The sequence below is a fragment of the Dromaius novaehollandiae genome, chromosome Z (assembly GCF_036370855.1).
Source record: "Dromaius novaehollandiae isolate bDroNov1 chromosome Z, bDroNov1.hap1, whole genome shotgun sequence".
NCBI lineage: Eukaryota > Metazoa > Chordata > Aves > Casuariiformes > Dromaiidae > Dromaius > Dromaius novaehollandiae.
In genome coordinates, this window is record NC_088132.1 from 73,512,812 (window position 1) to 73,525,345 (window position 12,534).

Here is a 12,534-nt window from a genome sequence, read left to right on the forward strand (position 1 = left end):
GTGTACTGACAGTGTCCTCAGTCCCAGCAGAGAATGTAACAGGTAAAACTGGCCATTGGCAGCAGAAAGCATGCTTTGATTCCACTGCAGAGGAAGGGAAAAAGAAATCCTAAAGGTTCCTGTTAATATGACCAGACTGTGGGATGAAAATGAAATGGACACAGGAAGGCAACCTTTTGAAGTGACTAGACAGGAGGATTAGTTACTGTCAGAGTAGCCTTGCCTGTTGGGAGCTACTCAGCCAAATTCATTTAACTGCTCCTCCAAAGAACTGACCCAAGTTCTGATGGAAATTGGTAGAAATTCAAAGTTACGTAATTTGGAGGGATGCTCTGAATTCCTGTCAGCATACATCCAGCTGCTTGGATGCAATCTGAACAGAAGCCTGCTGAGCAACTTCAGCACTGCAGGTCCACAGAGAAATATTCCCATACTTCACTTATTATTCCAGCACCTGGGAACAGAGAGGGTGCTCTAAGTTACATGCCAAATGGAAACTAGTCAGAAAAATAGTTTCAGTGGGTGTGTGCAGAATAACGTGGCTCATACTGATTGGGATTTGATAGAGTGCCACTTACCTGCAGCAGGGAAAGCAGGGTGTGTAGCAAGAAATTCCCTTTCTCTCTGAGCCCCTCACTCGGTACTCCCAGCCCTTAAGAAAAAAAAAAAAAAAACAATCATCTGGGAAAATTCATAAGAAATCCACAAAGCTGCAGCCTCTTGCTTCCAAATGGAAAACAGCAACTTGTTCTAGTGACTATCGGTCTCTTCTTCCTGGCACCAACACCAGCAAGTGGGATACCTTCTGATGTTTTAAAACAGGAATTAAAATAGTCTCTCTCTCTTCCCCCTTCACAGTCTATAGGAGACAGAGCAGAGTTAAAGAGATTTTGGTCAAAGAGCATTAATGTGGGTTCAGCAGTTCAGATTACACTGAAGGGGAGATAAAGTTTGTGCTCAGTTCTGTGGCGAACGAGGCCTGAGTTCATCCCTTCAGGGAGGTGTGGTTCTCACTGGATTTTGTGTCTTGTGTTTACGAGCTCTCCCTGGGCCAAAAATTTTCATTTCTCCAGGGGGCTGGTCGATAGGGAGGAACTCTCACAGGTACCTAAAACATTTGCTGTGATCCTGTGAAGCATTAGGTGATTTGATGGTCACCAAAGTCAATGGGAACTGATGGAGATCCACCTGTGACAGGATTCAATTCCTGGAATATAAATCCCTATCTCTTCATTTCCCTGGGACTCTGCACATGCCTGACTATATGGGGAAAGAATACAGAATAACCAGCCACTGCAGCAAAGCCCAGGTGTGTCCATTCTGCTTTTAGCACATATTCCTAATCATCTTCAGTGAACAAAGTGGAATCACCAGGGGACGGATTCTCAGGAGGGCTCGTTAAAAGATAATCATGCCTACATGAACAGAAAAATCAATAGCTGAGGGTAAAGCATGGCCCAGCTTGTTAGAGCCTCAGATTAAAGTGCTCTTTGTAACACGGGTATTACACAAGACCTCCTGCTGTTATTTGCAAAGCCAGTAGCTGCCACAAACACGTATGTTGTGTCTGGTGGCACTTCAAACGCCGTCACATGCACACTCCTCAGAAACACATCAAAAAACAAGAGCATACCTCTGAGGAACTAGGGTGTCCCTGAGTGGCACCCACTGCTTGAAGACATTGCCACGTCCACAAGTTTCAGCACTAACCATATGTGAAGACAATGAGATCCATGGATCTTCAGGGAACGGACAGCTACTGCATTCCCTGAAGCATCACCCCAAGGCCTGGGATTCATTTGTTTAAACTTTTTGTGGTTTCCATTACATATTGCTATGATGTTGAATTATCTTTACCAGGAAAAACTGAGGTGGCGCTCCAAGACAGTTCCTTTAAATACTATGTTATGTCTATTATGCTCAGAAATACTGTAACTATATTGCCAAGCGCACATATAAGTGCAAACGTATCTGTACTGTCCTTTCTCCAGGTTACACGTATAGCCTACAGGGAAAAATATTGAAGCAACCTGCTGCTTTCCATGAAATACTCTCTTGTATCAATGGTATTTTATATATTTTATATTATTAGTTTCTATATTACATTTATTGTATTACTATAGCTTTTTTTAGCTGCCATTTACCAGACAGCAACGAGATGGCCCATTTTTGAGAGGTCAGCGGGAGCTCAGGGAGGGCCAGAGGGACGTTCTCTCTAGGGCTATAGAGCAACACCAGCCTCTCCATGCTCCCACCTGTATGCTCCCAAAAGGTGACACAAGCACACTAGAATGTACTATGCTGAAGACTGAGACTGGATGACTTCTTGACCTGTCCTAACTCACGTTCTGTGAGCTCTAACAAGGAAACCTCTGACTTGTGGCAAAGGAGCATGGAGTGACTCAGGACAGAGTCAGAAAGGAATAGCCATCTCATAGAAAAGGCCCAAGGATCTAGTTTATTGGGAAAAGAGAATCTGGCTCCCATCTGAAACATTGAATTTCTGCTAATTAACCAAAGTTCTTAAATGGCTGCTCTAATACATACTGGCATAAATATGCAAAAAACTATTAATTTCCCTGGAGAGCCCCCAAAAGGAAACTGCATGATATATTTATCAACAGTTTGCACTTAAATTGCAGAATTACCTCTACACTAAGTAAGTAGTATACAACATGGCTCTGCCAGCACAGCACACTGACAACCTTTGCTTTTATTCAGTACAAGTTTATTTTATGTTGGATTGTTCCGTTCTCTGTTCTCCAGGTGTTTGAAGGAAATGCATGTTCCTTTGCATTCCCACAGCTGAGAACAAAGGCTGCATTATTCTCATCTCTGTGCACACAGACAGGCTTTTAAGTAGTGAATTCCCATTAACTTCATTGAAGTTTTGCACATAAATCCCTCTGCAGCCAAATGAAAGAGAGGAATAATTTGATGGGTGTACAGGGCCTTCAGGATATGATGGCAGTGTTAAGTAGGACATGTTCTTCTCCCAAAAACGCTACAACAATTTAAAAAAACACATCCTGGAGGGGGAGAATACAGCAGCAGCTCCTAAGTCAATGAGAAATCCAGAGACAAGGTACAACAGTGCTCACAGCCACAAAGGTGCTAGGGGTGTAGCTCTGATCTGAGGTTAATCATAACCATTTTTCCTACTGCCGTGTGATGTAGCATCACAGAAGATCCTTATATAATCAAGGAGATACATGGAGAGGGAGGCAGGTTTTCAAATTAAACATGCTATTCCCAATGTTACCATTTGTCATACCATGTTTGGTTTTCATGTGTGGCATTCAGGATGAAACTAGTTGTGAACCCTGCAAGAAGAAAAGGCATCAGCTATTTCCGATAAAATCAAAAAGGTTTTCCCAGTGTATCTCCAGAAGGCTGTGACACACAGCCCGAAGCTAGGAATGTGCTAATGAAGGCACACAACAGAAAACTTAATCAAAGAATCGCAGAGATGAAAGGGAATTAAGTAAGGCAGCGACAGTACTATATGGTACCAAACACCTAGTCGGGGAAAATAAAGAAAGGAATTTTCTTAACAAGGAAGTAAAAAACCCGATGGCAATCTGGCTTGGTATGGCACAGAAAGAAAACTTCAACCTTTGCTCGTGCCTCCTCTGCCCCAGGAGGGGGGAGGACGCAGCGGCCATCTTCGATAATTTTCAGGTAATGGCAGGACATCCCAACTGAAAATAAGAGATGTAAGCTACATGCAGGCTAATGCAGCCAACAAGAAACTGTGCTGTTAAGCATAGTCTTCAGGCTCTCTTTTGTTATTTTAGGGTTTTTTGTTCCATCTTCCATAATTTACAAAACTGCATTTTTAACTTTCATACAACCTTGAATCTTGGCAAGTGATACAGCATTCCTCATCCCAGACGTGGCGAATCTCAAAAACACAGTTCTGCAACATCTTCCCCACAGCCCAGCTCCAGATTAGGTTACTACCCCAGTACCCAAAGCATACAGCTGCCGGTGTAGCTGTTTAGGCTAGTTTGAAAGCTAATATTGCAGGGCTTGAGTGAAGAAGAAATGTCTTCTAAGGACCAGTAATATCTGGACAAGTTCCCTGGCATGAAGCAAAGTAGCAGAAAACACATGTAATCCATATGGATATCTGCAACAGTGGTAGCAACAGCAGTGTAATCAGAACAGACTAAATGCCCTGTACATGTAAATCATAATTCCTCCTAGAAAGAGAAAAATGGGATTAGCTTTGGGTGGAGAGTGGCACACAGAGATTCAAACGGCTTAGATACAAGTCTGAGGGTTCTTTGAATGTCATCTGCTGAACAGGGAGTGTTTGCCCAGAAAGGCACAGCTTCATTCACATGGACATGGATTTGCTCCCACACTGAGACTGCTATTTTGGACAAATACCATTTTGGCCAAAGGAGAAAAAGCAGCATAAAACACAAAGGAGTCAGGCAAAGGCCATGTCCCAAGTGAGTTTGTGTAGTACATTTGGGAAGACAGTTACACTACTCTAAGAAAAATTGTTGAGAAGAAATTTTGTTTGTAAACCAAATAAAGAAAAGTACTTGTTAGCCTGGCTAGCTCATCTGCAGTATAGCTCTACAGTTAACCAGAAGGGAAATTGTGGTGATAATCCAGAAAATGATGATCTTGCCAGAGCAAGCAGCCAGAGTCAAAGGTCTGGTGATCAGCAGTAGCTAGAAAACCTCTTTGGTGTGTGGCAAGGTAGTGGGTAGCAGGTCTATACCTTGAAAGTCCCCAACAAGTTTGTGACATGAGGCAACCATGCCAGAGAGACATGACATGTAAATAGACCAAAGTGTATATTGCTTCATTAATGAATATCTGGAATGACATTACAAAATTATTTCAATTTATACAGTAAATGTAGTTTCAGAAGTTCCAGAGCAAAGTTTGAAGTAATTGTTTGGTACAGATGTTGCTCAGAATGGCTCTAAGACAAACTCCAGTGTTCAAAGGGTGGGAAAGGAGGCATCCAGGAAAGAGATTCTGAGGGTCTGTTGGGACCTAGGCTGTATCACAGGGTACCTCCAGGAGTTCCTGTTTATTAGTGGTGTAAAGTTTTGGAAACAATTTCTTGAAAGCTGGCTTCAGTCTCCGGCTCATCTTACAGGTGTCCTACAATTTTGATAAGGTTTTTCTATTTTTGGTTCATATTTCTAGTCTTTTGTTTGTTAAAGAAACAATAAGGGGCCTCCCTGGAGCCTCTTACAAGCATTGAAAGAAGAGACACAAAGGAAGAAGGAAGGTACTTAGAGTTTTTGAAGACAAGGTAGCAGAAGCAAAAGGATTCACATGCGAAAAAGAAAATTTAGAATCATATTAAGTTGAAGTGAAACAGCCCTAAAGTCAGACCTAGACTGAAAGACATACACATATCTTGATAATTATAATCATAATGAAAAGCACTGGAAACCAGTGAGTTTAATGTGACTGCTTGCAGGTAAGAGCTTGTGTTTCATATGACTGCAGTTTCAGGGCTCCTGTCACATTCATAGGTAAGTTTAACACAGGCAGTTGAAGCATTTGTTGGTCTTGCAGCTGAGGAGGATGTTACTCGGAGTAGTCATGGTTTACAGCCCCGCAAATAAACAGAAACCACCATCGATTTCAGTTTATGCTCATATGACAGTTCCTATAAATAATGGCAACTCAGGAGATGCGCATCTGTGTGGTTGACCTTGCTATGAGGGCTCAGCCTTTAAGAGATGTTTGAGATCATAACCACTCCAGCCATCCCACCCCTGTGAACATGAGCCAGAGCCCTTAGAAAGAAATCCTTTGAGGTAGAGACCGATTCCTCCGAGTTTGCAGTACACAGCACCAAGGGCAGAGGGGTCTCCTCTGCATAGGGCAGCCAGTCAGTGCTGCAGCATTGAGAGGAAGAGAAAACCAGGGAGAATGATCCTTATTAGGATGAAATACAGCAACATGTCACAACCAACCATAGTTTAAGCAAAAACACTGCTCTCATTCCCCTTACTCTTGTATCAGTATCCTTTATACTGTTGAAAATTTGAAGCTGTAGATTTAAGGTGGAAAAGTAAACTAAATCTTATTTGTTCAAGAAGTGAAACGCCAGGCAGAGAAAGCATTGGCAACATGCCTGGCAATGCCAACATGCCTGACAATGCCAACAACAGTATAAATTACACACAACAGCTCTTATCAAAAGGCAGTGAAAAGAAAATGAAGGTCTTAATGTTAAACTGCTACGTAATCCAGATGGTCACTGAAATTGCAACCACTGGTAGCTAAGAGTCCCGATAAACTAAGGATCACATGAATAATGAAGTAGGAAAGAAGCAATGCAATGAAAGCATAATATTGTAATAAGCTCTCCAGGCAAGCAGAAAGCTGCACAGGCCCCTGGACTGACTCAGGGAAAGTGAGAAGGAGCCTTCTTCATCTGGGGGTTAATTACTGGCCCTGTCCACAGAGCATGCACCTAGCTTTGACCTTGGATTTACCATAATATTGTCCAGCCATCAGTCTTAGCATCTCACACTGATATCCATCACTGGAGCATGTGAGAAAGAAGCGAAGAGTTCAGTGGTCTGTGACTTGCCTGGTTTTCCTCCATTCAATGCTCCTGCTTGGGGCATGGCTTTGGAAACACTGGTAAACTGCATAATTCCAACTTTGGAAGTGGGAAAGTCTGTTTTAAGTATACTCCAGGATCTACAGACAGTAGAGTAGAAGTCGCCTCTCAGAGCTTTCCAGCCTTAGAGCACTAACAAGTCTAGGGGTCTCGGGCGGCTTTACCTCATCACCACTATACCCGCTTACGCGTGTACAAGAGCCTAATCCTGCTCCCCGTGCACCTGTAGCACTGCCACCAGCAGTCAGTGGTGAGCACTTGCTAACATTAACGCACTAACAGGCAGCCCTAGATGGGACCCAGTAGTGTGAGGAACTCAAAGGCTACCCAGACTAACCACTGTCACACTGAGTGCGTGCAAGGTGTGTAACCGCGGAGCAAGCAGTAGCCGCGCGTGTGCAGACAACCTACCGCTTGTTTCTTGCGCTGGGGATCTGTCTTACCTGATGGGGAATGACTATTCTCGGTGAAACTGAAAGTAACTCTCCAGCCTGACACAATGACGGTTTTACTCCCAGAAAACAGTGTGATTTACTTTGACATCAGCAAATTAACATACTTCACTCTTCCCTTCCTTTTAGTTTTTCTTTTTTTTCTTTTTCTTGGTTAAGCCCAGAATAGTGACTTACAGTAATGCTAAACTGTACGTATGTCGTGAATAAGCTAACAACTAGAATCAAAGCTAAAGTGCAGTAAGTCACACATTTGACTAGGAAGAGATCCACAGAGAATTTCTACCTATAAGAAAAATAAGGCTTCCACTCGAGAGGAAGTAAACAGCTACGTCTGTAACGTGAATGGCAGAATATTTTGCTTTGATGGTTTGCAACCAAGTTAAACTGATAGAGACACTGTCTCTATCATCAAAAGTACTGCCTTAACCTTTTTTTCAATATTATTTTTGAGCTAATTTCTCTTTTGTGAACATATACATTAGGGTTAGTTCAGCAAATTAACCTTAGCTAAAACAAAAAGCTCCTGCGAGCCTCACATAGCGAATCTCCTGCTGGCTTCTGTGGGACCTTTGTCTGTGTCAGGATGCTTGAATAGTCATGTTTTCGTGGACAGAGAGAGAAGAGCAATGATGTGTGGTGAAAATCCTACTTCCACACATGGCTAAAATGATTTAATCATGGGCTGAGAGTCAAAGCGGTATCAGATATGGGGTAAGGCTGGAAGAGTCCCTGTGTCAGAGTAGCAAGGACATGGGAGGAGGAGTCCTTTTTTTCTGTAGTAGAGAAGATACTTTGAATATGTTTTGTCTAGTAAGTTCTCTGCCATCATAGTAAGTTCTCTACCATTATAGTGTCTTTGTGCATCAGTGTGTTGGCCTCTTCTCTTCGCATAGTGTGGCACATATTAGTTTAATCAAACAATAACAATGGTGCTCAGTAAAAGCGTATCTAGGTGAAACCTAATGACCTGAGATATACAAGGATTCTAAACAAGTGATACAAATCCTCCATTCTGTTCTTACCCTCTCCAATTTTAAAGGTGGCAAGACCATTTTTCATTTAGTATACAACAGGCCACAGAACAACACTCACTGATTTGCCCATCTACCTATTTGAGCTAGAGCGTATTTTTTTCCAGAGATAGTCAGTTATAATGCAAAAAATCCATTATGATGGAGGCAAGAAGTTCCAGTGCTTCATGCCTTTACTGTTAAACGAAAATGCAATTGCCAGCACCAAGAATAGAAAGAGTACTGAGCCTGCAGAGAAAGCAAAGGCCTGGCTCTCCCTTCAGAAATTATAAAGAGAGAGAGAACAGAGACCTAAATCCAAAGCCAGGAAAGTGAACACGTGCTTTCCCACTGATTTTGGAAGGCTTTGCTATAGCCTCACTTCAGTGCTCCCAACTCACTCAACTTTTCGTGTGTTGCTGACATAGTAAGACCGGCACTACCAAAAGAAAACTTAAACCACAAGACTTACTCTCAAGAACCAACATGTACAGATGCAGAATAATCCAGTATGCTAAAGCAAAAAAATACACAAGAAAAATAGCTGAAATCAAGGCTCCTACACAAGGTTTACTCTTTTCTTTTAGATCACAGGAAGAAATTGACCTACCTGGCTGTTCTGTGTCTCCTTTTCTATCTGGAGCTGTTTGTCAAGACGAGCATGAAGGAATTTTTCGGCACCATTCAAAAAGGTACAGTTTCTTTAAAACCCCCTAGGTGATTACTCGACAGAGAATGCCAAGCTTCTTTCTAGCTCAGCTGCAAAGCTCAGTGGGGAATACCACGCTTTCCAGGATCTGGAGGTAAACGCAGGCTGGGACACACTGAATGGGATCCTCACGTCCCAGAAGTTACAAGATGTCTCAGTGTGCTTCCTGTGCTCAATAAAAGCTGCAAGAGAAAAGGCAAAGTTCCTGACTCTGTGGGTGGAACATGGCACTGTGTAGCACTGAGTAAATAAAAAGCAGTTGATCCTTGGACCCATATATGACATCAGGTATTAATAAGGAATATACCGCAAACAGGTCTCTGTTTCATCCGAGAGAGATACAGCCTGAAAAACCTACTTGTGCATGCTGCTACAGCAAACCGGTAGCTAGAGATGCAAATGAGACGTACTCAACTTTCTGCTATCAACAGATAGATTTTGTTGGGCAGCCCTCAGCTGGAGAATTTCAAACACAAAACATATTCTTCCCCAAAGACCAGACATTTCATTATCTCCTATAAGGACTAAAACGTATGTAGTTTCCGTGGGGCGATCCAGCAGAAAATCCAAGTTGTGTAGCTCTGGTCACAAGGGATCACAGGACTCTTATCACTTCAGATCATAGAACTCAAAAGTCATTTAGCTGCAGTCTGTATGCCACAGTTATGCTAACAAAACATGTAAGTTCAGCTTTTGAGACTAAATTATTTAATTCAGTGCCCTCTTCAGCCAAAAAGAAGTTCGCCAAGAGAATTCTGAGACAGAGGAGAGCCAGAGCTAATCTAAAAAAGCACCTAAGTACAACTACGATAGGCTGTAGTATGAAAACTTAAGACTTTTTAAAAATCTTAATAATGGCATGTGCCAAGCCATACTAGCATTCCAGATATCCCTGTCCAGTAATACAAGCTTCCAATGCTAATTCACAAGCTTTGATTTGCACTGGTAGGCATTTTTACTACCTACTTTAGGTTTGATGACATCTTCTGGCTGAAAAATTCAGAATTAGTGTCAGGTTAAATAAGTAACATTTTTTAAAGAAACAGGTTTGTTTTTTTTTCTTTTTACTTTCTTTTCAACATGCCAAATTACTGAAATGGAAGGCTTTTTAAAAGGAAAGTCGGACTTCCTCGATCATCCTGTCTGGCTTTTTGGGGCTGTTTGTTCTCAGCTAATGAAAATAGATTAGTCAGTACCACTTCTGTTTATAACCTATTTCAAATAAAATTTATTCTTTAATTTTCAGTGCAGTAGATAGGATTGCAAACACAGCAGTGAAAGCTGCCTGCTTCATTCAAAATTCTTCTATTAGGTAATGGGCCGTGGCTATGACTAAGAGTGTCATGTGAACATCTGAAGAAGGAAGGATAGCAGACTGAGCAAACACTGAAATGAGAGTCAAATCCATTCTCACATCTATGGCAGATTATGGGCGAGTCTGCTAATACTGTTATACTTTATTTTGCTATTCATAAAAGGGAATAACAATTCCTCACTTCTTCAAGAGATGGAGTAGGATGCATTAATAAGGACTATGAGGGATTTAGAATCATATCAAGGACATCTCAGTACAAGAGAATTGCTAAGTCTCTCTCATGTAATGCAGGCCTAGGTTATCCCAAAGGCCTGGTAAAACCTGTTGAAGAAAAAAAGGGAATCTCACCTTCTCTGGGGGAAGAAGTGAATAAGATTTTTTCTGCTCATTTTTCAGTTCTTCTATTGGTTTGTGATACTGTTTTCAAAATAGAAGAATCTCTTAAGGAAAAATAAAGGTGTCATGACAACACTGCAGGATTCAGGTTTAATATCAATAGTAACATAAAATACTCTCGTGACAGCATTTTGACAGCTATGAGTCAGTCTGCTAGTAGGAAAACTCTTACACAGAAGTCGAGATCATTCTTGGAAGATACTCAAAATTATAATTCTTTCCGTCTTTGATGTTTCAGTCACTAAAATAAAAATAACTTAAAATTAACAATAGCTAATAATTTGGAACTAAAACTAGAGCTTGAGATTAAACCTTTCCAAGCATAAGAATGAAAGCCCTTTGTTTGGAGTTAAAAAGCTATTGTTTAAGAATGATGCAATATTTAAGGGGAAGAGAAAGGTTACGTGCTGCTGCCTAATGGAAAATCATTTTGCAAGAATTACTCACAGACTGCTCTTCCCTTCTCCGTCAGCTTCTTCCCCAGAAGCTTTCTTGCAGAGGAGATCTTTCAAAAGTTGTCCACTCTACAAAATACTACAAAGCTGGGAGGTGTTTCCCCTCTTTTCCATCTTCTACCTGTCTCCAAGTTCTAGACTGTAGATGGTATTCAAAACCCATTTTCCTTCCCCTCAATGAATTCAGAGTCTTTGTACAAACTGACCCTGTTTCTCCATCCCCAATTTCTGTTTTAGAAATATCTTGCTATGTTGTGGCCTGCTCTATAGCTGTAACATGCTGGGAACTACACAAGGCAAAGGACAGGTCTCTGATGATTTCCGAGGAAGACCCATCCTGCAGGTAGTAAGCACCCTAATCTTCCTGGAATAAGAAAATTCATCATGACATCATGACTGATGGATGCAAACACACAAGAAAATGAGGTTTGGCTCTCCCACAGATCCAAACAGGAGGACAAAACCAATCCAGTTGAGGACCGGTTCTAAAACACAGATACATCCATCAGCCACATGACTTCACTCAACATTTTGGACAAGGATCAGCCCTAATTTATTCTCTAGAACCTACCATGCAGGCCTCAAAGACTATATGGATTATCAGTAATACATAATTGAATGTTAAATATTTAAGAACATGTGATGTTTGTGTGTGAAGAGAAGCAGGCACTTTGAATTAAGAAGAACTCATGCCTAAAGGCAGCTTAAAGCAACTGGGCACAAATCTCAGTTCAGACAGACTGCCTATGCCACAGACCACCAGTTTAGTTCATAAGACATTGTCTTCATTCATAAGACATTGTCTTCAACAGGGAAACCACCTTAAGAAACCACCTCAGAATGGGAAGTGATTCAGCAAAAAAATATATTTGTTCGCGTTTTCAATTGGATCAATTCCCTCATCTAACTTATTGCCACAGTCACAAAAACAGCATGAATAGTGACAACAAGCTGGAGGGGGCCTGGTTAGGCCCATTTGTAGTTATTGCAATGCCTGTGGAGCCAGGGGCTTACCTTTTTACACAGATACTTTCAGGAACTGAGCTTAAAACATGGCCTCACAAAGACTTGTGCTGGCACAGTCCATGGGACTCTGATGCTAGGGTCCAGGAGGAATTAACTTCTTAAGCCATTTCATTGCTGAAACCAGTGTTTCATGGAAGTATAACTTCACACGTGGAGATAATACCAGCAAAAAATGTTCCCATGGGCCCCTACGATATGGGCCAGATAGTGATGTTATTGAAATGAGGAAAGATGAGAACTGCTGCTGCTGAGTATTCAGCTTGACCATTTACTGAGAACCCTGTTTGATGAAGTGTGTTTGCAATAAGGCAGCTCTAACTTGTCTTCAAAGACGTGATCCAAATCTCGGGAGGAAACTCCCATGTATATTCAAGACAGCTACCCAAACTCACTTGCAGAATTTAAAAGGCTCCTACTGAGAAATGTGCCAGCAGATGCTTCCTGACATTTAATGCTAAACACCCTATAATGAGGCTATAAACAGCCTTTCACTCCAAAACATATGAAGGAATAGCACAAGACCCAAGGGAGGGACATCTCTGTAGAAATGCAGTT

The 12,534-nt window shown here is 41.6% G+C and overlaps 1 protein-coding gene across 2 annotated transcripts in view; it reads right to left on the minus strand.

The window, feature by feature from the left end:
- LOC112988025 (phospholipid-transporting ATPase ID-like) overlaps positions 1–8,940 on the minus strand; it is an 86,505-nt gene extending 77,565 nt beyond the window's left edge. The window contains exons 1-2 of one of the 2 annotated variants that reach the window (XM_026108220.2): positions 8,689–8,940; positions 579–652 (exon numbers count right to left, since the gene is read on the minus strand). The gene's annotated coding sequence lies outside the window, so the exon portion shown is untranslated. The remainder of the gene's footprint in view (positions 1–578; positions 653–8,688) is intronic. The other variant, XM_026108221.2, reaches the window with a different exon arrangement.
- Positions 8,941–12,534: the final 3,594 nt, after the last annotated feature.